We start from the raw sequence: 23,847 nt of genomic DNA on the forward strand, positions 1-23,847 counted from the left end.
CGCAGTCCGTCCAAGGCATGAACAAGATCCCTTGGAGTATTAAAGAGTCTCAGGTGGGGAGACTACAGTTTGCAGCTGGTAGTACTGGCGGGGCTGTGACCAGGCTAGCATAGCTAGGGTCAAGCACTAGATGACTTTCAGCACAGCGCTCCAGTGTTCCAGGAGGCGTGTGTGCTACCTACTCATACTGACAGCCCTCCTATCTTCTTCATTGGCCCTGCTGGGTTCTTGGAAAGTTTTTCTGAGGCACAGTTTTGCTTAGTGGCGAGGCATGCATGTCTATATGGGAATGCTGTGCAAATAGCAGAATATTTAGACGACTCATTTTCATTGTGTTGGCCAGAGCTAGAAAATCCCCTCCCACCACCTGCCTTACCACACCTAGGAATCTGTCCAATACCCCTCCATCGGTACGTACCTCCAAGTCCCTGGTGTCTTTGCACTCTGTCTTTTTCTGTGCCTCCAGGATGTCCTTGTGGGCAGGGCATTGCTTGTTCACCACTGTCCCCACATCCCCGCTTGCAGCAGACATCCCATAGGTGATTATGGAATCTGATGCTATCATGCCAGAGGTGTTCCCGGTGGGCTGGTGTGGTCAGCTGTCTCTGGGTATAAGGGTCAGTTGAGGCTGGCCGTGGTCTTTGGCCCCCCTGCCAGGCCCCATGGCCAGCAGGGAGCTGAGTGGGCCACCTTCCCTGGCTTATCCGAGTTTCTCTGCTGGGGCCACACACTTTTGCCTTGGACCCGGAGATGCACCCAGGTGTGACTAAGTGGGCAATTACTCTTATTTAAGTGATTTTCAGGACGGCTGTTGATGCTGCTGGGCTTGTTTTATGGCCCAGCCATCCAGAACAACCAGTTCCCCTCAGACTTTGTCCAGAGAGCAGAGCTGAGTTCCCCTGACAGCCTGGTTCACCCAGGAAGCGGGGTGCAGGCTGACCACCCAGATGTTTTTCAGATGGTTCAGGAGTGTACTGCAAGGTTGGACGCCTGGGGCGGGAGCATGAGGTTGGAGACTTCTTCCTGCTCCCAGCAGAGTCTAGTGGGAAGAGCATGGCTTGGGGTCAGGCAGATCTGGGCTCTTCTTACCCTCTGCTTACCAGCCGTGTCTTCTGGGCAAATCAAGGAACTTCTCTGAGATTCGTGCAATGGCGATGGTAGTGGTCACTACTTCTGGCTACCATGGAACTAAGCGAGACAAGGTCTGCAGGGTGGCTAGCAGAGCATGTGGGCACGGAGGAAGTAAATGTCCACATAACGGAAACCCGAGCATTCCTCTGGCCTGTCCTGGCCTCACACTCACTGCCACTCAGAACGGCTGCCGTCCAGAATCAGCCTGGCCGCCCCATTTCCCCAAGTATAACGGGTTTGTTCTCTGCTTCTGGCCGCAGCCCGGGGTCTGGACTCTGGGAGGCTCTCCTGGCCCCTGCCTGTCGCTCCCCTTGGTTGCAGAGACCGGCACACATGTTTGCACGTCACCTCTGTGTCACTTTGTTTTCTGACTGGTTCCTATAAGCTGGTGAACCCTACCTGCCTGGAATGACAGTGTCAGAGGGCAGTGCCGGTGGCTCCTGCCCCTGTGTGCTCCCTGGGGCCTTGGCCTTGCCTGGCCGGCACTCCTTCATTTCTCACGGTTCACTGTGAATGTTCAGCTGATGCAGAGTTGGGTGAAGCTTCAAAGTCATTTCCACTTACAGAACTGGAAGAAGCTTTTGAAATCCTCTAGTTTGAATCCATTCATTTTACAGATGTGGAAACTGAGGTCCAGAGACACAAAATGCAGAGGGTTGCCTAGTGATATTACTTGGACTGGAAACCAATTCCCCAGGAACATTCCATCACGTGGGACACAGCTGTCCCTCAACCTGGCCCTCCTCCTGGCCCAAACCCCAACTTCCCAAGTGACTGTGTTTATGTTGGAAACATTTTTCTGACGTTTGGTTCTGTCAAAACTAATTTTAGCATTTCTAAAGCTTGGTAAAAATACAGCCTCATTACTTTGATGTCAGTGCATAGTTTACTATTAGTATATTCTGGGGTTTATCATTTTAGTCATGTTTAACACGGCTGCGCCAGGCATGCACTATTAAATCTGGCTTATTTTACATTCCTGTCCGGAATTATTTATTTGTAACAATTTCCTCTCTATCAAAAGACACAGCTAATGCTGTGTTTTAATGTGTTATTTACACACAAAATAACCTATTTACAACTCAGTATGCGCCGGAGGGAGAATGGATGGGCCCGTGTTCCCTGCATTCTGTTATATCAGAGTTTAACAATCTGGATTGCTAATAGAACCATTTATCATTACTTGGGAGGTGGGGAAAGAGATAATTTATTTTATGTTTGTGGCCAGGTCTAACCGCCTCTGATCTTGGGACCATTTTGAGGATAATGAAGTGAAGCCCTGCATTTGGTGGGGGCTGTGGGGCGCCCGGGCCTGGGTGCCTCTGGGTTCCCTGCATTCATGTGCACATCCTACAGATGGTCCCGAACTGTGGACCAGAGAGGTGGTGATGACAGGGACGTTGCCTCTGCCTTCTAGGAGCTTCCAGTTAGAGGTGACACTCGAGATGGTGACGAATCCTGCCCATAGGGCTTCACGGGGGAGGCAGTGTCTGAGCCTGGGGACATTCGGGGTTCCACCAGGTGGAAAGAGGAAAGGGTGGGTGGGCCCTGGTGGGAGGAGGAGGGGCAGAGTGGCCCCCTGGGAGTGTGGGGAGGGAGGATTGGGCACCATCGGCTCAGTCTGTATGTCTCCTGCGTGAGTCCATATGTCTCCTGCCTGGCATATGGGGTCTGAAGGACAAGGCTCCTGTTGCCCTGCGGGGAGGCGCAGAGATGGCTGGCACCCAGATGGGTGCATAGCTGATCCAGGGTGCAGGCCGAGGTCCCGGGGGCTCCACTGAAGTCTCTTTGAATGGACATTGAGGGGTAAGGAGGGAAAGCGCCATTTGAAGCTGCTGTCCTCTATGAAGCTCTGTGTGGACACCAGAGGGGGATAGGAAGTGGGGGAAGATGCATTTAAGAAGCAGGGGCCATGGCCCTGTCCCCAAAAGCTTGTGGTTCCCCATGGAGAAACCAGACACCCCAGTTACGATGCTGATGTGGGCATTGTCTGCTGCCTGCAGTGATCCAGGAAAACATTAGGGAAGGAGTGTGGTCTCAGTAGGACCTGGTAACACTGCTGTGTACAGCCCTGTGACCTGGCTGCTCAGTCAGTCCCACAGAAAGCCACTGTGCACTCAGATCAGGGGGCTGGGGAGGGGGTCACCAAAGTGTGATTGCAAAGTGTGGCAGGGCTTGGGCAAGCCCCCTGGGGACGATGCAGGGAGCCATCAGCCCCGGGACACCAGCATGGTCTGGGGGATGGGGCCTGGGCTTGGACAGGTGAGGTTTGAACCCTTGCCCTGCCCCTTCTCGGTTGGGTATCCTGTGCTGATCCGAACCCCAGTGTCCTCATTTTAAACGCAGGCCAAAATGCGTATCTTTGGAGGGCTAGGCTGACCAATAATGAGACTCCAGTGCTTAGATGGTCCCTGGCGCACAGTTGGCATTCTGTACATGGTAGTTGCAGCTGTTAATATTATGGTTCTTGCTCTTATTATGATTCTTAATTCAAGAACTGTTTTCTGAGGGTAGCACATACGTTCCTTAAAAATATTTGAGAGAGCAAATGAAGGAGCTAGTCTCTGTAATGAGTTAGCAGTTCACCCGTGATGTGCAAGGAGGAACCACACTCTAGCCTGAGAAGCAGCATGGGCAAAGGTCCTGGGGTCTGAGAATGGCTGGAGAGGCTGAGCTGAGCGGGAAGCACTGGCAAATGAGGCTGGTTTTGTCAGCCCCTTGGCAAAGGGCTCCCTTCCCTCCCCGATCCTGGCACAAGCTCACATCTGAGGCCGAGTCTAGTGGCCCCTCCTAGGGTCTGTGTCCTCCCTCTGCTCACAGCCACACGTGGACGCTGGTAACTCAGCCAGGCCCTGTGTGCACGGCTTGCTTGGACCACCCCCCCTCCCACCTCCCCCCCGCCACCCTGAGCATCTGGCTTCTTCTCCTTCTGGGTGGGCAGGGCGGGGAGGGAGCCAGAGGGGCTCTGTCTTGAGAAGCCGCCCTTGGCTCTTTCCCCTTGAATATGTCCTGGCTGGCCCTGCTGTCAGAGGGCGTGGACCTCTGCTTTGTGTTATGGGGGATTGTGAAGCTTGAAACCCTGGCATCAGACAGCCAGGCCTCTGGGCAGAGCAGGGCCTCATCTGCCATCTGACTTTCCATCTCATTTTCAGCAGCGATATTTGAGAGGAGGTTTGGGTGTGGTGTGGAGCCGGGCAGTGGACACCGCTTTGCACCTTCTTTCATCCCTGCAATTCTAGAAATGGAAGGATGTCCAGGAGAAGCCCCTTGCAGGGCCAAGCATGTGGTCTCTGTGTGGTGTGATGGTGGCCAGGGTGGGGAAGTCCCTGCCCCTGCCGAGTGCTGCAATCCCACCATCAGGTGTTTACCCCCTTGCTGTCACCTTACCTCTGGGTTTGTGCAAAGGCCCCTGTTGTCCATCATCCTCCTGTGACCTCTCCCCAGTGGCTCCTGGATCAGCTGGAGAGGGCCAGCCTTCTGAGCACTGGAGTACCTGTGCCTGGGGAAGCTCACCCAGGAGAGAAGTGGGTCAGGGAGGGAAGAAAACCTTGCCAATGACACACTTTGCTGACTGGGTGAGTTGCTGAGGCTCGATGTCAGCGAGATCTTTGTCCTGTTGCCAGTCCCCAGACTGTGAGGTCTCCACGCTGGAGTCAATGGCCCTCTACGCCATGTTGGTGACAAGAAAAGCAACAGGCACCTTCACTTAGAGGACAGACAAGTGTGAGTTCACATCTAGGTGTAGGAGCAGGGGCCACCCTTGCCTTGTCTGTCTGTGAAATGGGGGTGACAAGGCTCCCCTCAGCCAACTCTGTAGTACAGGGTGGCCTGGCATGTGGGCAGCGGGCTGCTGTTGTTATTCTCATGGGATAGTGGCAACCCTTGCCTGAAAGCACCTGAGGCTGTTTGTGTCTTCAGTGGCTCGGGCACTGTGGAGCTTCCCAGCTGCCCATAGTTCTCAGCAGCGCCCACACGCCTGGCCCCCTGGATTTTCTAGCTCCAGGCCATCAGGGAGGGAGGACCCACCAGTTCCACTCTTCAAGAACTACCTCCGATAATTGAAAACCTATGTGCACAGAAAACTTTGTATATGGGTGTTTATAGCAATGTCAGTTACGATAGTCCCAAAATGGAAATGACCCAAGCATCCATCCGCTAATGAATGGATGAGCAGAATGTGGTATGTATGTACAATGGAATATTACTGAGTCATAAAAAGGAGTGAAGTGCTGATCAATGGTATACACAAATGAACCTCGCAAACATAAGCTAAGAGAAAGAAGCCAGGCATAAAAGCACAAATATTGTAGGATTCCATTCCCATGAATTGTCTAGAATGACAAATCCATAGAGACAGAAGGGAGATGAGGAGGTGCCAGGGGCTGGGAGAAGAGGGAATGGGGAATGATTGCTATGGGCTTGGGGTTTCTTTTTGGAGGGATGAAAATGTTCTGTAATTAGATAGTGGTGATGGTTGCAACAGCCCTGCGAATATCCTAAAAACCACTGAATTGTAGACTTTATAAGGGTGAATTTTATGGTATGTGAATTATATCTCTGTTTAAAAAAGAAGGGAGGGAGGAGAAAGAAAGGATAGAAGGAAGGAAAAGAGGAAGGAAGTGCGGGGGAGGGAGGGCGCCTGTGGCGGCATGGGGGCCTCGCCGTGCTGCTGCTCACAGCCCCTGGGATCTCCAAGGGCCTTGTGCGCCGCTACCCCTCAGGGAGGACCCTGCTTCCCCTGGCCAATGAGCAGCCTTCCCATCTAATCTATAGGCCCCAGAAGCTCTAAAAATAACTGAAGTGGAAGGGGGATGTTTAATGACAAAGTAAATAATTACATTAAGGGTGCGAGTTTGGAGGGGAGCTGAGTAAATCACCGAGAAAGAGCACCAGCCTCCAGCTAACTTCCACTCCTTTATCACCAGATTACATCCTTCTTGGAACCTGAATCATTGACTGTGGCTGGTGGCAGGCTCTGCAGTGGTGGGGGCTGCGGTCAGGCAGGTGCTGAGAGAGATGCCCTCAGCGCAATAGAAAACCAATTCTATTTGGATGGGGGGGTGAGCATTTCAGGGTGACCCTGCTGGCCCTAACTCCAGGTGGATGAGCCCCAGGGGCGGGGGCCCTGTGCTGCTGGAAATTAACTACTCTGCTGGGGGGAGCCAGGTCTCAGGGATGGCCTCACAGCCTTGCTGCCCACAGCTGGAGGGGGCCAGGCTTCTGAGCCAGAGTGGCTTCAGGGGCCATTTGGTCCATTGAGGTCCAAGGAGGGGGATGGTCTTGCCAGTGCTACGTGGTGAGTATCTACCAGATCTTGGTAGGGAGATTTCTGGGAGTGGTGTTCCCAGTCCAGGTGTGCTGGGCCGTCTTCTGTGTTGAGAGCAACATCTGCAGTGGGCAAGCCCCAGGCAGACTATAGCCCTCGGAAGTGGCAGCGTTCACCAGCTTTGGCATGGTGTGGGCTGGGGCTGTCTGGCATACCTGCCCACCTCCCCTGTCCTGGCCTGGAGCCCTCATTTAGTCCCTTCCTTTGCTGTCCCTCCTCCCTCTACCTCATGGCCTCATCCTGTCCTCAGGGAGGCCCAGCCCACAGCCTCTCTCTTCTCCCTGGCCCTGTGCTACCCCTCAGGATGTGGAGGATGGGCAGGCTCCCAGGCTTATGGGATGCGCTAATAGGGGCGCTTGGAAGGGATGAGGATACAGGGAGACAGCAGTGCCTTGGCCTGAAGGGACAGATCTTCTCGATAGAAACTGAGTTAGGACACTTGGTGCAAGCAACAGAAGCCCGCTCTGGCTCTCTGAAGCTATGTGGCGTTCTGGTCCTCCGTAACTCAGAAGTTCAGGGTTAGATTTGCTTTTAGGACTAGCTAAGCTTGAGGCTCCAGTGACGTCACTGGGACATGTCTCTTTCTGTCCGTGATCTCGATTGGCTTTCCGCTGGCCTGGCATTCTGATAGCTCTGATCACCAGAGGGTGGAGTTGCTGATGTGGGCCTGATACCCGTGAGCTCAGATGGAGGAGTGTCTCATTCCGGGTGATTCCAGCAAAAGTCCTGGGGGCAACTTATTGGCTAGGCCTGGATCCCATGCACCCTTGTGAACCATCCACTGTGACCGAGCCATGTAGTATTTTGTGGGGTCCCATGCATACCTGTGCAAAGTGGGGTGGGTCCGCCCCGTTATCTGCTGGAGCTGTGCGTAGAAGGGTGGCCCATGTGCTGCTGGTCAAGCCAAATACCAGTGTCCGCCTCCCTGAAGCCAGATGGCAGGAGGAGTGGGCAGGAGACCCGGAGAGGCCTGGGCACCTGTAGACATCCACTGGTGGATGGTGGGGTCGGAGTTGGGCCCTTCAGAAGCAGCAAGGAGTCCTCTGGTCGTTCTATCCCCCCAGCCTCATTCTTTGGGTTGTACCAGGGGTGCTGTCCCCCTCCCCTACTTGTCCTTTTGAGCTCCCCATAAGGGTACACAAAGTGCTCCCTGAGAAGTACCAGACCGGAGCCTTGGAGAGGAAATGCTAGAAAGTTCCAGGGGTGGCATCGCTAAGGAGGGCTCCTTAAAGAATGAGAGAGCTACTGGGAAGGTGGAGGTGAGCAGAGGCTCAACGGGGGGGTGGATGACAGGGCACATGCCAGGGCAAGGAGCAGCGCCTGCTGGAGAGGAGGCTTCATACTAGGGGTAGGAGGAGAGGTGCAGTTGGAGAGGGAGGTTGGAATCACTGTGGGGAGCCTGGGATGCCCTGAGAGGAATTTGGATGGGGGGGTAGTAGGGAGCTTTGAATGGCTTTGAGTGGGGGAGGGGCACTTAGAATCAGCACATCTCTTTGCTGATTGATTTGAAGCATTCCATACCCACAAATGAAATCCTGCTGGACAGCTCTGCTTTTCAGAAGATTCTTTTTCTTCCCTCCCTCCCTCCTTCCCTCCCTCTTTCCTTCTCTTCCTTTTTTCCACAAGTGTTTACTGGGGGCCTACTATGCGCCGGGCAGTGTAGTCCCTGGGTGGCAGCAGCGAACACACAAGCAAGGTCCACTTCTCTGGAACTGACATTCTAGTTGGGAGACACAGGCAAGTACCCAAATCAATGACTGTGCGGAACAGGATGTAAGATGGGTATTCTGGCAGGGAGAGATGGGGGATCGGCGGCCTCAGCCTTCCTTGAGACAGGAACGCTTTTCCCAGGGTTGTTGAAGCCACTGTCTCTCTCAAATGTGCTGGTTAGGGCACAATAGAAAACCACTTCCTCTGCTGTGGGAGGAGAAGAAACTCATCCCGAAGCCAGCTGCAGGCTGAAGAGCGGGTTCAGGTCACCCCTGTACAGCAGGACAGGGCCCCACACACATGTCGCGGCCCGGTCCCCGCACTGCGTTGGGAGTCGGGTGTCCCCGGGAGTCGGGTGTCCCCAGGAGCCGCTGGATGGGCCCTTGTGCAGGCAGATGCCCTGGGTCCTGGCCCCACTTGTGGGAGCTGTGGCGGTTCCCATGCATCCTTGTCTTTCACCGGGGAATGATGAGGACTTCCCTCCTAGGGCCATGGTCAGGGCTGAAGCTGAGACGCAAGCCGGATTACGATCCACAGGGTCATCCTCACAGGGGTTTTGGAAGGACTGAGCACGCTGCCACCATGGGGGACCTGAGGCCCTTCTTTCCATCGCTGGGGTCATGACTCCCAGAGTGGCCTTCTGGGGGCATGTCTGGCCTCTCCCTACCCTCACACCCTGGGGTGTCATGGCAGACCCCATGGTCTCTGTCTGGGGACATCACCTTTCCTAGTCATTCAGGCTGCCGGGGAGCCCCTTTCTCCTGTTGCCGTCCTTGGCATGCGGGCTCTGACCTCTCTTTTCCTGGAACTTTTTCTCCTGGGCTGTGTTTTTCAGGTCTCTGAACCTCTGGGGCTGGCCCAGGTGAGTGCCCCCTCCAATCCTGCCAGTGTGTGAGCTCTGTTATCCCTCTTCCACATGGGGGATGCTTCACAGCAGTGAGGGCGAGAGTCTTCTGTTCTTTCCGTGTGTCCCCACTGAAGAAGGCGGGGACACGTGGCCATGTTGTGGAGCCTTTCCTGGGTAGGGAAAGAGCGCTGGTCTGGGTTGGGAGATGGACCCCCAGCACTGTGAGGTCCCCAGACGATGGGTGTGAAAGGGTCCCGAAGAATTTTCAGCATGCCACACACAGGACGTGAAGTGTTGGCGCTCCTGGCCAGCGCCTGAGCACCACTAATATGGACAATGTCCTGGCAGGGCCGGGGTGGCGAAACATGCTTCTTTTGTGCATCTGTTCCCAAGGAGGAATTGGAGGCTTCTGAAGACTTAAAAACCACACCAAAACAAAATAACCAGAGAAAATGTTTCCCTGTGCTGTGGTTCTAAGAGCTGCATTGCTTTGGGGAAGAAGGGAAGGCAAGAACCCCCTTTGAAATCTTTTCCCGGAGGAGGTGGGGGATGGCGTGGGTGCCCATGGACATGCAGTCCACGTGATGGCTGCCACGTGCCCTTGAGCATCCTCATCCCAGAATGGCCCAGCTGCACACAGAGGAACAGCCTGATCCCCTCAGCTGCGTTGAGTCTTGGGAGAGGGAGAGCCAAGCTCCAGGGGTCGATTGAAACTCTGAGTCCTGCTTGTGCAAGGACTTTGTGGCTGCGTGACTGCCCGGGGCGATGGGTGCTACCACACTTGTCTGCCAGGCCATTCTCCTGATAATGTTCTTGTACATGCAGCTGCAGCTGGCCCCAGATCCCCAGGTCCCCCACCACCACCCTGGCTCCTCACTGCTGACTTCTCCTCCATCTCTTGCCTTTCTTGCATGCAGTCTTGTCCCCAAGACAAGTAGGGAAGATGGTGCCAGCCTAGTGGGCTACTTTGTCCTGAGAAGGTCATGTTCAGCTCCCCTACCATCCAAGGGAAGTCTGTGCCCCTGATTTGAGGGGAAGATGCGTTTTCTAAGGTTACTTCAACTTATGGTGTCTTAGTTGTCATTCTTAGAAGCAGGCTCTTAAGAGAAGGATTCTGGTATACCTGGTTTATTTGGAGTTGTAGGGAAGGGAGTGGTGAGGTGAGACGGGAGGAAAGCAACCGTAAAGGGAGGCTAAGAGAGTCAGCTGCCCCCGAGAACAACTGGAGCTTCATCCCTGGGGGGACTCTGGGAGCTGGCATGGTTATCCCATCCCAGAGAAAGGAAGCAGCTCTAAACACCAATTGCTGGCAGTGCCCCACTGAGGGCTCCTCTCGCACTCCAGACCTGTTGCACAGCTGGGCAAAGTGGGCTTTGGAGACAGAAAACCCTCAGTTAACCATGGTGCTGGTGGTTGGAAAGGATGTGTGCACCAAAGGGGTAAGGGCACCGGGATTTGAGTGGGAATCAACAGGATCTGCCCTACAGAGATGGGGGTGGTAAGTGCTGATCGCCATGATTTCTGGGGGCTTAGGAAGCCTTTTCTCTGTCTGTATGATTTTGTGGTTAAACATGAATGCTGATGGCTGAAAGGTGTGTGACTGTGGTAAAATGGATACTTCTAGGCAGATCACCTGGCTATTGTCAGATATCAGTGCCTCATTGGGAATGAGTTGATCAGATTTCATGTTGAGAGCAGTGTTGGGGGGTGTGGAGCAGGGGTCCCATCCTCCCGCTACAGACTGGCACCAGTCCATGCCCTGTTGTGAACCAGGCCGCATAGCGGGAGGTGAGCAGCAGGCAAGAGCATTGCCACCTGAGCCGCACCTTCTGTCAGATCAGCAGCGGCATTAGATTCTCACAGGAGTAAGAACCCTATTGTGAACTGTGCATTTGAGGGATCTAGGTTGCATGCTCCTTATGAGAATCTAATGCCTGATGACCTGAGGTGGAACAGTTTTGGGATTCCTGCCCCCGCCCGCCCCGCACCCCGCCCCCGCCGCACTGGTCCCTGGAAAAATTGTCTTCCATGAAACTGGTCCCTGGTGCCAAAAAGCTTCGGGACCATTGGGGTAGAGGGCAGGACAGAGGCTGCCTCTTGGAGGATGAGGTCAGAAACGGGCGTGATGGTCCTGGAGATCCCCTGAGTGTATCCTCAAAGACAAGGGCCAGTGTCCTGTCCTGTCCTGTCCTGTTGATGCCAGCGTCCACGGGCCTGAGACAGGGAGAGGGCGATGGTTCTCCCAGCTAAGCCTTTTAGAATGGAGGAGACCCCAGACCCTGAGCCCCAGGGACGAGCCTGATCTATAACCAGTCAGTGAAAATACATACAGTGAAATGGAAGTTTCTGCCATTGAGCAGGCTCTTGCTGACCGCTGTAAAGATAAGTAACGGCAGTTTTCAGGCCACTTAAACCCTTACCTTTGGGGTATAAAGGGGTCTCTGCAGACAGTAAGTCTTTATCGGGAAATGTTTACTCATAAAAAAACACAGTGAAGCCGGGGAGAGAAAGCACCTCAGCCTTTATGGCGCCACAACCCATCTGTAACAGGAGCTGCAAATCACCTGCAGGCTGCAGACGATTCTGTCCAAAAGTTGGGGGCGGAAGTGAGAGTAAAAGCTGACTTGCTACCATGCAGACAGCATTGCCTGCCCCGCCAGCCCCCTCCCTCCACCGATAGAGGGACTGTGCTGCCGTGTGTGTGGCTCAGCCGTCTTGCTGTGGCTCCCAAGTACCACGGGATTGAGCCTGAGCTCTGTGGTCACATGCCCCCTGGCCCACCTCTCTGGCCTCTGTGCCTGTGCACCTCTGACAGCACTCCCTGCTTCCAGAGTGCCTTCCCCTGCTTTTCTACCCCTGGGAGGGCTACCCAAATGCCCTCCCCATACCAGTTAGAGTCCGATCAGTGGAGTAGAATCACCGTGAGAGACTTGGAACCAGGGTGGTGATAGGATCAGCTCCTGCCCAGTCGTGGGAGCAGTGATATCTCTACAAAGCCACGGTCTCTGCCTCTGGTGCTGGGCTGAAGTCATTGTAGGTCAGTGGCATTGGTGATCTGAGGGGGTGTTAGGTGTGACGTGGGGGAGAACAAGGGCAAGCTGGAACCCACCAGGATGGTTAGAGTTCACACCTGCCTTCCTGTACTTCCAGCTTCATGATGGATAGGTGGATGCACATGGGGTTGGAGGTGGGTTGTATGAGCCTCCCCCTTGGAACTATATCCACTCCTGGCTCTATGGGAGAAAGAGCTGGCTCCAACCCTCTTTGCCCCACAGATCAGTGATGATGTTTGGGGACTGAGGGAGCCTCTGGGATCCTACAGTAGCAGTTCCAAACCTTTTGGTCCACAGATCCCTGTACACTTAAAAATTACTGAGGACCCCAAAGAGCTTTTTTTTTTTTTTTTTTTTTTGAGACTGAGTCTCGCTGTGTCGCCCAGACTGGAGTGCAGTGCAGTGGTGCGATCTCAGTTCACTGCAACCTCCGCCTCCCGGGTTCAGGTGATTCTCCTGCCTCAGCCTCCTGAGTAGCTGGGATTACAGGTGCCTGCCATCATGCCCGGCTAATTTTTGTATTTTTGTAGAGACGGGGTTTTGCCATGTTGGCCAGGCTGGTCTCAAACTCCTGACCTCAAGTGATCTGCCCATCTAGGCCTCCCAAAGTGCTGGGATTACAGGCATAAGCCACGGCACCCGGCCCCAAAGAGCTTTTTTAATGTGGGTTATATCTATTGATATTTACCTTGTTTGAAAATTTAAAAAATGAGAACTATTTAAAATATTTTGTCTTCAAATTCATTTGAAAATAACAATGATATAACTATTATATTTACGAAAAGAGCTTTTCCAAAATTAAAAAAAAAAGTAAGAAGAGTAGGATTACACTTCTGCAAATATCCTTAATTTCTGTCTTAATGGAAGACAGCTAAATTCTCATGTCTACTTCTGCATTGAGTCTGTTGCACTATGTTGTTTTGGTTAAAATATACGAAGGAAATCCAGCCTAATACAGATCTAGAGATAGAAAAGAGGAGGGTATTTTAAAAGCCTTTTCGCCTAATTTGGATGTTCTTTGATGCTGCACCAAAACACGACATTATGGAATCTGAAACAGATCAAAGGCCTTCCCATGCTGTTGGTTAAAATCCATGGGTCTGTCTTGCACTTTGAATGGATATTTTTTTACCTATGCATTATTTTGTATGACCGTGCATCAGTCATTCAGAATTAGAAGCCCACAGGGTTGTCCGGATCTTCCAAAGCTACACTGGAAAATACAGAGACAATGAGCGAGGAAGACAAATGAGGTTTTAGGATTATTATGAAAATGTGACTTTGCCCATCTCTTGAGAGGACCGCTGCTCTATGCCATCCTTCCTCCTAATCCCACATAGATTTCTGCTGTGGCCAGCCCTCACCCGGAACCACACAGGGAAGTGCGTAATGTCAGCTTGGCGAAGTGGCCTCGGTGTGAAGCCACCCCCACTGCCTCCGTGGGGTCTCTCCCCCAGCTCCCAGCCCCGCAGTCTGGCTGCGCTTGTGCCCTGAAGGAGCAGGCCATGCTCACTGCCCACCTGTCACCCCTCCCATCACATGCCCATCAGGACAGGCCCCCTCACTTCACCCCATTGGCCCTGCTGATGGGCTCGCTGTGGACCATCGGGGGTCCTCCTGACTCCTCCTCTTACAGTCTCATCACCGCTCCGCCTCAGCCCTTTCCTTCCCTGGCTTCTAAGCTCCCCTTGTGTTCTCCTGCCTGCCCCTTTTCCCTCAGGTGAAGGTCCCAGGCTTTGTCCTGAGTGCTCTTCTCTTCTCACTGGAAACTCATCGCGGGGGCACCTGGGTAGCGAGACCCGCTCAGCTGTCTCTGCCCAGACCCCTATATCTGTCTCATCAGCTCCAACTGCTCATCCACTGGCCTGCCTGGTGCTGGATGTCCCAGGCTGTGTACACAGTGCCCCCTCCCCACCCATCCCACATCACCTGGCCCCGCTCCAGACTTCTTTGCGGGCGTAGCATCCTCACCCACTCGCTTGTATGGAGCAAACTTAAGAGACCCGGCCGGCCTGAGAACCGTGTGGCAAGGCTGAGGGGATGGATCCGCACGGGACCTTCTGAGGACAGCTTCCTGAGGCCTCCATGTCCTGCCATTACACATGAGGCCCAGAAGGGTCCCCTGGTTTGCCCAGGGCCTCACATGGGATTTGATGGGATCCTGTTTCTAAACCCCGTGCTCCACTCTTGCCTGTGCTTTTCCAGGGCCCTTGGTTCAAGGGCCCTGTGGCCCTGTGCCTGCGTCTGGTTGAGGTCACAGCTGCCTGAACACTGGGGCCTTGCAGAGAGGTGGTGGGAGGAGCTGGAGAGCTCCAAGGAGCCCCGCTTTCATCCCCGAGGGGTGGCAGTGCCTCTTCTAAGCCTGCAGGGCGGGGGTGTGGAGAGTGAAGTCTAACACCAGGACAGCCAGTGGGCACATTTAGGGCTCTTGTTTGCCATCCAAGAAGAAGCCTCCAAGAAGAAAGTAGCATCTGCTTCTCTAATCAGCCCCTGGGAAGGAGTGTGGACGTGCCAGTGGCCTGAGACAGAGATAAATGGTGTGCGCCGACCCTTTGAACTGGCTGGGCCTGGTCTGGGTGCATTTAGTGCAGACAAAGCCAAGGGCCAGGAAGGACTGAACCACACAAGGCCGAGCTGGGCCAGGCACTGGCATTGGCTAAGTCCTTACCGAGTAGGTGCTGGACACTACAGGAAGGAAGCAAGAGTGTGTCTCTCCCTGCCCCTCCTCCCCAAACCCCACTCCCAACACGAATCACTCCTGAGTCTTGATAATCTTCCAAGTGAGTCTGGGCCCCAGGCATGTCTCTCCAGGGACTCTCCAGTCCCCCAGTGTCTCCGTCCAGGCCCTGTGCCCTGCCAAATCCCAAGGCTCCTTCAAGGCCAAATTCAGTAGTCAATTCTGTTTCATTCAAAAAGCATTTAGATGTTTACGAAAGGCCTACTGGTTAGCATGTTGCCAGGGCCACCCGGCTAGTAAGTGGTTTGAGCCAGGATTTGAACTTGAATCCTTCTGAACCTCCCCCACTTTATGCTGATAACCTGCTTATCTGAAGCAGCCACAGCCCCCTGCCCCCTTTTACTGATACCCACTTCTAGGTTACGTGCTGGGAAACATATCATTTTGTTAGAATAGTTTCTAAGCCAAGAATCCAGAGGCACTGAATCAGGGCCTAGGGGGCTTTTATCATACACTCTTAGTGCAAAGCCTCTGAGATGTAGGTTTAGGGGCTCAGGGGCTTCTTGGCTCTTGTTGGGTTCCTGGCTGCAGCCGGTAGAGTTGCCTTTTAGGAGTGAGTGACCTCCAGATGGGTGAGGTTTGTGTTGCACTTTAAAAGTACTGATAGTAGATATTCAGAGTGACAGAGTGCCACTAATAGAGATTTTTTTTTTTTTTTTTTTTTTTTTTTTTGAGATGGAGTCACTCTGTTGTCCAAGCTGGAGTGCAATGGTGAGATCTTGGCTCACTGCAACCTCCGCCTCCCAGGTTCAAGCAATTTTCCTGCCTCAGCCTCCCAAGTAGCTGAGATTACAGGTGTCTGCCACCATGCCTGGCTATTTTTAATATTTTTAGTAGAGACGGGGTTTTGCCATGTTGACCAGGCTGGTCTCGAACTCCTGACCTCAGGTGATCTGCCTGCCTCAGCCTCCTAAAGTGCTGGGATTGCAGGCGTGAGTCACTGCACCCCACCGGTTTTTGTATTTTCTATCCACCCTCGTTTTTAATCTTCCTTTGCCATTCCTCCTTTAGCAGCTGAAAGCCAATGGCAGGCACAGAGAATTCTATAACCTGAGCCTTGTTCTCAAGAATCAGAAATCTGAAGGACTTTGTCACAGGCAGTTTATTCATCTGCTTGCAGGCATTTACCAGTTACTGTGCCAGTCTGTTATGCTGGGGCAAATACCCCACTGGCCAAGCCCCCAGGGAGCTCACCGGCTAAGAAGAAGGACTGATCAGTGCAAGGACAGCATCTTAGTGTGGTAACGACTCCAAGAGAAGTCATTTCCAGATACTTCATCCTGCTGCTGGGGGAAGAGAGGCAGGGAAGACTTCTTGGAGGAGGCCAGACCCAGCCTGAGCTGGGTCTTGAGGGATGAATACGGGTTCACTAGGCAGAAAAGTGGGGCCCAGAGAACAGAATACGAGCACAGGCAGCAGGATGGCCAGCCGCCAAGGCATGGGAACCTGGGGAAGGTTGGCTGCTTTGCTGGAGGAAACCTCCAGCAGCATCTACTGAGGCATCCACCCTTAGAAAGACTGAGGCTGATGAAGGCAAGTGAAGGAAAGGTCCAGGCTGGTCCCTTTTGCCCTCTGTCTGGTTTTCTCTTAGCTAAGATAGTTCTCTCTGGCTCCCTTAAAATCAGGACAGTGGAGCGAAGGTGGGTTTGGGGGCCAATTTCTCCTCCTCTCAGCCATCCCAGGCTTTGCTTTCTTGCCGACTCTAAACTCTCAGCTGTCGCCCTCGTATTTGCTCAGGGGCCCCTGTTAGGGGGACTGTGCACTTTCATCCAGTTGGACGCCGGAGTTCCCTGGAAGCCGAGAGGGTTAAATCACCAAGCCAGCTGGTGAGCATTAGTTCCCCCCTCTCCAGGCAGTAACGTCAGAGGCTGATGCTGGCGGCAAAGAAGCTGGTGGCAGGAGGAGGCGGAGAGCTGCCTTGAGGCACTCCGGGGGTGGGCTCCTGGCCTGGGACCCTGCCCCAGCAACCCCCAGGTAGGCTGGCTGTGGATGTGTGGGCTCCGGACACCCTGCAGGGACGGCTGCTGTCCACGCCAGTGTGTGGACGTGTGTGCACACCCTGTGTGTCTGTGTTTCTTCTCTTTGTGAGAGTTAGCCTTCTGCTGTGGCAAAAACTTCAGTGGAGAAGGAAAGAGTGAGCGCTGGAGAGGGTAGCTTTTTTTCTAGTGGGAAGGGGACTGACTTCTTTAAACAAACACTCAAGTGTTCCAGTGGCCACGGAGCAGGCAGACATGGGCCACACTGCATCTTCCAGGGGTTCTCTATGCCACTCAGGGTGCAGTCTTGAGTGGCCAGAGGAGCAGTTTGCTGAGGTGGCTTAAGAACATGTTTTCTCATCTGTCTGTGACCAGGAGGCGTTTCGAAGGGCTTGCCATGTGCCGACTCAGTAACTAGTGTGTGGCCTCCCCGTGGTTTCAGATGCCTTGCCAAGGCCGACCCGCCCCCCTCCTCGAGGAAATGCAAAAAGTGTTTTCAGGGCCCAGAACACTAAGCCTGGGATGATCTGCTCCTCCCTGACTGGCAGCCTGTCTTGCGTGGGCGGCCGAGCTCACAGCCACCAGGACCTGATGGGGACAGTGTTTCCTGGGGCCTCTGTGCGGGGGAGGTTCTCTCGAGTTGCAAAGGTGCAGATGCACCAGGGGGGTTCTTGGCCCCTAGGCTGCATGGATAGAGTTTACTAGGACAAGCAAAGGCCTGGTGTGCGATCTGTTTTCCTATTTGACTGGATGTTGGGAGAAAAATGTCCAAATTAGGGATGGGCCCGTGGCTCAGCTGAGCAGAACATTGGGTGAACTTCTACTGTGAAAGAAATAGCAGATCCGGCGGACATTTATGGGCGACAGAGAAGCGGAGCTCAGCATTGAGGAGGGAGTTTGGTCTCATTCTGGCCGAGACTGTCAAATCCTCGGATGGGCTTGTAAACCAGCTCCTGGCCTAGCCTCATCAGATGTGAGGATGAGGAAGAGAGAGCCTGGTGGGCCCTGGGGAGGGGACCTGCACTCTCAGTGGGACACCTGGTGACCAGTAAGCCTGGTCCACTGCCCTTCCTCACCCTCTCGTCTTCTAATAAACAGAGGGGAGGGGCCTGTGCATAGACTTGGGGACTATAGACTTGGGGACTATTACATTGACTCAGAAAGACCCTCTTTTCCCTTTTGCCCCAACCAGTGCTTTACGAGGTTGCCTAAGCCTGTGCTGCGACCCCCAGAGGCAGGTGCAACCCCATTTTACAGATGGGGATGCTGAGGCTCTTCACCAGGGCCGCCCAGCTGGATGGCAGTGGGGTGGGTCACACCGAGCCTCCTTTCCCCTGGGCTGGGCTGCCACCCGAGGCCCCCGCTATGTGTTCCTGTTTGCCTTTGACTCCACGGGGGCCGGGAGAAAGTGGCACTGGGGATGCCACCAGGCTGCTTGTCAACTGGCCTTTGCTGTGTTCCACACCTCTGACATGGAGGTGAGGCTGTGGTGGCTAAGACCGGGCGGTGGGCCGAGTTCATGTTCCTACTATGCCAGTGGTAGCTGGACGAGACCTAGAGCAAGGCTGTGAACTCTTGTGGCCTTGGAGTTCTTGTCTGTGCAGCATCCTTTCGGGTGCAAGGATTGTTACAAGGGTTGAGTGAGCTGTTATCAGCGAAGCACTGAACAGTGTCTGGAAGGTGACAAACTCAACAAAGTGTCTCTGGAGTTAGAGCAGCCTTCTTGTGGTCCCTGGACCCGGCAGTGTGCTATGGGCATAGTGCCCTGCACAGCGGGTGCAGCTCAAGGGACAGGGACAAAATGACCTTTTCAGAAGCGTGTTAGGAAACAGCCCGATGGGCCCTAAGGCTCCAGAACCTTTGTATTCCCTGAATCCTGACCCTCACAGGGTCCTTGCATGAACTTGACACAATTAATACCAAGAGAGATGGTGCTGTCCCCATTCCACCCCTTTGCATGTGGCTGAAGGTCACAAGGATAGCAAATGGAAATGCCTCCGCAAATCACCTGTTTACTATTTTTCCGATTATTAAAGTGATTGAAAATGTGATGACTGTGGAAAAGCCCAATGAACATATCATTATGTTCTTCCCTGATTCCACCTCCCAAGGATGACCCTCACTCACATGTTATTTTTCTTTCCAGTTCTCTCTTTCCATGCCATACTTCCCTTCCAATGGAAGGTTCAATTAGGGACGTTAAAATACAACAACAAAACACACAAAAATAACTCCCTGGGCTTTTGAAATTCAAAGCTTCAGAGGAAATGGTACGAATGCAACCCAAATGGCAAATTTCCCATCTGATTTTATTTTCAGTACTCTCTGAACCCATCTTCTGCCCCTTACCCTAGCTCTTCCTCAGGCAACCTTGAGTTTCCTTCTCTAAGGGGAATCTTGCAGGGGTGGTCTAGGACTGGGAGGCTGAGGGGGCATTGGAGGAGACACCTGGACAGGTGTGCACAGAGGTGGATGTGAGAGATGGATGAAGGACATCCCAACAGGGAACCTGCTCCCGCCCCCTGCACCCCCGCCACCCGGCTGTGTGTTTCCCAGGCGAGGCTGTGTTTGACATGCAGCGGCCGCACACTGTCTTTGGTATGCCGTTTGGTCCCCGGACTTAATGAGTTCTGCAGGGACGCTCCACTGTAGCTAAAGATCATTTACCTGAATTGCTTTTTAATTTCTGCCGTGGGAAGCTGCCCCCGGTGTGATATAATTACATTATAATTTACAGCAATCCCAAATCTATAAATTTAGCCATACAGTAGGGGGAAGGGACTGGAGTTGTGTGTGGGGCTGGGGGAGAAATCCCCCCCATCATTAAGTAAACCCACGTTTCTGGGTGCAGGTTCCAGTCCCTGGGCAGGTGTGGAGGAAGCAGAGAGGGACATCACTCACCCAGTACACGCTGAAGTGTGCTTTAACACCACGGAGCATTCGGGCTGGAGCTGCTAGTGGGAGAGGATGAGAGGGTGATGTGACATTCTTTCTGATCTGCCCTCTTATAGCAGTTTTGCTGTGGGATGTGGGGAGCACACAGAAGTGGGTAGCCTGGGGACGTCTATGGAATGCCTAGCATTGGAAGGCAGGGATCGGAATCGTTCCCTGATTCTCTTATGGGAAGATCTCCCGGCTGTGGGCTGTGGAGAGGAGAGCTGGGCCTCAGGGTGGAGTCCCGGGGATGTCTCTGGGCAGATGGAGCCACTCCCTGGGAGCTTGTGGCATGTGTGGAAGTGAAGCCCTGTGGGATTCCGATAGGCCTGGGCGAAGGCGCAGTACCATGCAGGCCAAGGGAGGGGTTTCCTTTCTGCACCCACAAAAGGGTTCACATTCCTGGTGGCCCTGCCATTCCACGTCACTGTGTAATTTGCCGTATTCCTGTAAAACCATGCATGGACCAAAATTATTCATATTTTATGGGCATAAAGGCAGTTCATTAATTAATGGAATTCTATGGTGAATTAACTTTATTTAACAAAGAAATAACCAGGCTTTTCTGATTCGTCTGCTCTGGAGATCTAAACATTCATATCTTGGGGGGATTCCGTTGGGATGACTTTGTAGCAGTGGGAGGCAGTATAGCAGCTAAAGCACCAGTGGAACCCAGGTTTGGAGAAGCTAAGTCACTTACCCCACATCACGTAGCTGGTGGAGGAGATAAAGACCCTGTGAAGGCTGAGTGGAGGGCTGTCCAATGGGGAAGGTAAGTAAGTAGGGGGATAGAGAGGGAGGAAGAGGGAGGCAGCAACAAATTTACTCGCTGTGTTGACCTTGACTGTTATGAGTTTGCCCCTTGGCCAGGGGGACTGTGTGGAGTGGTGCTCTGGCAGCAGCCTTCCCCCTTACAGGGGTGTGGGCCCCCACCCTGACACAGGTGATTGTCCCTCGCCACCCTGGGAAGCTGCTGATCCTCAGGCCCACCCTCTGAGCTTTGGCTCTTACGTTCATGAGCGCTGGGGCTCAGAGATGGCAGAACGGCGGGTCCAGAGTGTCCCTCCAGGTGCTTGTCATTAGCCACTGCCCCCTGCTCCATCTCTAGCTGTAAGCCCCTTTGGGCCCCCTTTGGGTCTACGCCAGCACCTGTCAAACTGACTCTGAGGAGGTCAGAGAGGGCAAGTCATTTACCCCAAATGACACAGCTGGTCTTTGAGGATGTAAGCCTGTCCTGAGGGCCTTGCTTTGAGATAAGGTGTCCCACAGCCTGATGTTCCAACCAAGTGGGACGTCAGGACCTGAACTCCCTTGTCAGTGACACACCTGACAAAGGATGTCCCCATGGCATTTCTTTGTTGTTGTTGTTTTGTCTTGAGACAGGTTATCGCTCAGTTGCTCAGGCTGGAGTGCGGTGACACAATCGTGGCCCACTGTAGCCTCGACCACCCGGGCTCAAGCAATCCTCCCACCTCACCCTCCCAAGTAGCTGGGACTACAGGTGCCTGCCATCACACCTGGCTTATTTTTGTATTTTTTATAGAGACAGGGTTTCAACTTGTTGCCCAGGCTGGTCTCGAACTCCTGACCTCAAGTGGTCCCCTTCCCAAAGTGCTGGGATTACAGGTGTGAGCCATTGTGCCTGGCCCCCATGATATTTCTTATAGCCATTGGTACTGCCATGATTTGGGAGTTTTGGGAGAATTGAAGCAAGTACTTAGAATCTGAAAGAATGCATTTCCTGTTTAAGGAGCCCATTTATCACTCAGGTTTTACAAATACATGATAAAGCCCAAGGAAGGCCTGGCCCTGTCCACCTGTGCAGCCACTCACTGCCCTCTCATTAAAACAACCTCACCTGGCTGTGAGTGTGTGCTTGGCTGTGAGTGTGTGCCTGGCTGTGAGGAGTGTGCAACTGGCTGTGAATGTGCACCTGGCTGTGAGTGTGTGCTGGACTGTGTGCGCCTAGCTGTGAGTGCACCTGGCTATAAGGAGTGTGCTGCTGGCTGTGAGTGTGACCTGGCTGTGAGTGCGCACCTGGCCGTGAATGTGTGCCTAGCTGTAAGGAGTGTGCTCCTGGCTGTGAGTGTGCACCTGGCTGTGAGTGTGACCTGGCTGTGGGTGTGCATCTGGCTGTGAGTGTGTGCCTAGCTGTAAGGAGTGTGCTCCTGGCTGTGAGTGTGCTCCTGGCTGTGAGTGTGCACCTGGCTGTGAGTGTGCTCCTGGCTGTGAGTGTGCACCTGGCTGTGAGTGTGTGCTGGACTGTAAGCATGCACCTGACTGTGAGCGTGCACCGGACTGTGAGTGTGCACCTGGCTGTAAACTCCTTCTGCCCAGATGCCTGTCCTTTGCCTGCTCCTTCCAGGAAACCTGCCTTGATGACAGCCCTCCCTCCATGTCCCCCTCCTGGTGCTTCCTGCAGACATCAGATCCCTGTGGGTGTCTTCTGACAAGTCTTACCCCTGCCCCTAGGGCTAAGCCCCAAGGCCAGGAGATGTTTGGATAATCTGGCCAGGGATCACAGGAGCGCTCCTTCCTGTGGCTGCTGGTTCGCAGATGGCCTTGCACAAGCCTTGGCTGCTCAGAGCTTTGCACTCCAGCTGTGGCCCAGCAGTGTCCCAGGGAGGGATAGGATGCTGGGTGAGAACACCACAGGCCCTTACTGCTGGGCACGATGGGAGGCTGCCTGGTGACGGCCGCCTTTGTTATGACAGAGCAGAGCGTTGGGCCGTGGCCAGGCTCTGTCCAGAGACAGCTGCGAGGCTTCCAACCCAGCTGGGTGGGGTGGGAGGGAGCTGTGGCTGGCATGCATCTGCATGCACCCAACTTAGCAAGTTCAGCATGGAGGAGAGAGGGAGAGAGGGGAGAAGCTGAGACGGAGAGGGGCTGAGTGCATGCAGCTGAAGCGGTGCCCTTGTCCCAGTCTGAATGTGCCAGAGCCAGGTTGGGCGTGAGGGTCTGCCGTCCTGTTTACATTTACTCGTGCCTCCTGTACTGCAGGCTCCAGAGCTGGAGTTTTTATTCAGCTTCTGATGTTTATATACACAGTTTTCATGCACAGGCCCAGAACCCAGCCAGCCCCCTCCTTCTGCTGCTGTTCGATCTGGGAGGCAGTGTGCGTCTCCACACAGAGGAGACCGCTGGACTGCACTCTGGAGGAAGTGGGGTCCCCTCCGTGTGGGACCTTGCTTGAGGTGGGCAGAGGTGCTTTGGAGTGGTGGAGATTTTTATCTCATGTATGGTCTTTCGTGTCTAATCTTGGCAAAAGATGGGATTCCCTGCATTGCCGTTTTACAGATTAGGGACCTGAGTTTCAGAGAGCATGTACTCTGCGTCACACAGGTTGGGGAAGTGGCTTTGAACCCAGGCCCATGGGATTCCAATGCCCATGGCCTCTTGACCCCAGGCCTTTCGGGAATGATTTGAGAAGCAGGCAGTTCAGTCCCTCTGTACCTGCGGTCCCCAGTGACAGCTCAGAGCCCGTTTCAGATCCGCCTGGGCAGCCTGCCCGGCTCCCGCTTCCTTTGTCTCCCCTTCAAATGCTGGCACATTCTCCATAGTGACTTCCCAGCCTGCCACATCTCCCCACACCCCAGCCACACATAACCACTGGCGGCTCCCGGGACAAGTGGGGCTCCCACCATTTCGCTTTCACTGTGTGGTGACTCCCATGGGTCCATGAGGGACTGCTGTGTCCCCAGCTCCTAGAACAGGGCCTGGCACTGCCCATGCCAGTGGTTTGTTGACTAAATCCATGACCAGATGAGTGCTTCAGGGACCTCTAGGCTTCCCTCAGAGCCAGCCCAGAAACACAAACATATGACTATGTTGCCCAGACCCGTGGCTGTCTTCTTTCAGGACAGCGGAGTTGGCACAGCCAAACCCGAGTGTCTGCTGATATGCTTCTTGCTAAGTGGTGAGCCCGGCGTCTCTAAGTAGTGCCTCTCCCTGTGAGCCGGTGATGAAGAGTCAGTGGGGATTCATACCCATACTGTGTGAATAGGATGGCTACTATTAAGAAAAACACTCAGAAAACAGAGCAGGTGCTGGTGAGGATGTGGAGAAGTTGGCCTCCTTGTGCACTGCTGGTGGGAATGTGAAATAGTGCAGCCACTTTGGAAGACAGTATGGGA

General features: G+C 53.8%; 1 protein-coding gene across 5 annotated transcripts in view; it reads left to right on the plus strand.

Moving 5' to 3' along the window:
* GLI2 (GLI family zinc finger 2) overlaps nt 1–23,847 on the plus strand; it is a 257,207-nt gene that overhangs the window by 67,961 nt on the left and 165,399 nt on the right. Inside the window, exon 1 of one of the 5 annotated variants that reach the window (XM_063790378.1) lies at nt 16,365–16,778. The exons of the other annotated variants lie outside the window; for them this stretch is intronic. The gene's annotated coding sequence lies outside the window, so the exon portion shown is untranslated. Of the gene's footprint in view, nt 1–16,364; nt 16,779–23,847 lie in introns of those variants that run through there. 5 annotated transcript variants of the gene reach the window in all.

Source organism: Pan troglodytes, chromosome 13 (assembly GCF_028858775.2).
Source record: "Pan troglodytes isolate AG18354 chromosome 13, NHGRI_mPanTro3-v2.0_pri, whole genome shotgun sequence".
In the NCBI taxonomy this organism is placed as follows: domain Eukaryota; kingdom Metazoa; phylum Chordata; class Mammalia; order Primates; family Hominidae; genus Pan; species Pan troglodytes.